The sequence below is a fragment of the Orycteropus afer genome, unplaced genomic scaffold, assembly GCF_000298275.1.
Source record: "Orycteropus afer afer isolate SDZICR_OR568_19922 unplaced genomic scaffold, OryAfe1.0 scaffold00026, whole genome shotgun sequence".
In the NCBI taxonomy this organism is placed as follows: domain Eukaryota; kingdom Metazoa; phylum Chordata; class Mammalia; order Tubulidentata; family Orycteropodidae; genus Orycteropus; species Orycteropus afer.
In genome coordinates this window covers 9373877-9375597 of record NW_006921613.1, presented here as the reverse complement: position 1 = coordinate 9375597, position 1721 = coordinate 9373877, and the positions used below count along the sequence as shown (strand labels likewise).

The window sequence follows — 1721 nt, the reverse complement described above, 5'->3', positions numbered from 1 at the left end:
TCATAGCGACCCCTCCTTGGGTTTCCGAGGCAGTATCACTACGGAAGTAGTATTGCCCAACCTTCCTTCCGAGGAGTGGCTGGTGGGTTTGTAGGGGTAGGGCCATGCAAATAAGGTGTATGTAACTCTAACATGGAGATTGGTCAGTTTTGCCATCTGCTAGGATTAAAATGAGCCTGGATAGAGTGGGAGAAAAATGTGGAACAAAACTCAAAATCATAAAATATACCAGGCTTACTGGTCCGATGGAAACGGGCGGAAGCCTTGAGACTGTGGCCCTTAGTCATCCTTCAAGCCTGGAACTGAACTCATGCCAGTGGCTCAACTTTCAGCCAAGCAATAGACAGGCATTTAAGGTGAACAATTACATAGAGGGGTACATACTCCTTAGAATAATTGGCCACTGGAGATCAAAAGAGTAGCTTTCACCCAACAACAAGGCTCAGAAGACAAAAAGAGATAGGAAAGAAGGACAAATAGAAATGGGAAACACAGGGAGGAAGTGGGAAGAGTGATGTTACATTATGGGGATTGAAATCAATGTCATGAGATAAAATGTGTCTGAATTGTTGAATGAAAAACCAATTTGCTCTGTAAACTTTCACTCAAATCACAAAAAATAGTTAAAAAAAAAACTTTACAGTGAAAGGATAAGCTAGATTTTTTTTCTAAACTGGAGCAGGGGTTTCAGTTGCTTGAAAATATGGACCCAAAATGCTGATCATTTTGCTAAAATGGACAGACAGATTCAGACAGCAGTGAAATGTTACTGTGAAATATATGAAGAAAAAAAGGCCCCTACAGAAAACTCTCACTAATTTTCTGACTAGAAACGCTACCCTTATTCCCAGGGATAATCCAGAATACCCAGAACCTTCCACAAGTGGTGTTATTACTGCAACTGACAAAATGTCAATGTCGTCCAATTCTTTTTTATCATCAGAATAAATTATTATGATTTGTGTATTTTTTATGTTTGTATGTATTAAAATATATCTGTAAATTTATATATAATTTTTCCTGATCCCAAAGACAAAAGAAGATCAAATTTATAAAGATACTGAGAATAAAATGCAATAATAATGAAAACTGAAAAAAGAAGAGGTATTTATTTGACCTACGTCTGAACCAATTTACTATAGAGTCAACAGAATGGAAGCCCATTGTAAGTTGGAGACGATGGCACCTAACAAAGGTAACAAAAACTACCCAACTATTCCACTATTAAGTATTTATCCAAAGATAAATGAGATTATATGTTCATACAAAGACTTGTACATGAATAAACATAGTAGTTTGATTTTTAATAGCCACATTCTGGAAACAACACAAATGCCCATCAATAGGTGAATGGATAAACCACCTATAGTATATTCTTACTATGGGCTACTGCTCAGCAATACAGAGGAATAAAGCATTAATACATACAACAAAATCCACTGCCTTCATGTCGGATATGACTCATAGTGACCCGTCCTTGGGTTTCCGAAGTGGTATCACTATGTAAGTAGATTGCCCAACCTTCCTTCCAAGGAGTGGCTGGTGGGTTTGAACAGCCAGCCTTCTGGTTAGCAATCAAATGCCTTAGGCACTACACCACCAGAGCTTCCAATAACACATATGAATTTCAAAAAATAATTATGGAGTGAAAAATTCCAGACAAGTAATAGCACATACTCTATAGTTTCGTTGTTGTTGTTGTTATGTGCCGTCGAGTTGGA

The 1721-nt window shown here is 37.5% G+C and overlaps 1 protein-coding gene across 1 annotated transcript in view; it reads right to left on the bottom strand.

The window, feature by feature from the left end:
* The window catches only part of FAM227B (family with sequence similarity 227 member B), a 318111-nt gene that overhangs the window by 182426 nt on the left and 133964 nt on the right, over positions 1-1721 (bottom strand). The gene's annotated exons all lie outside the window — the stretch shown is intronic.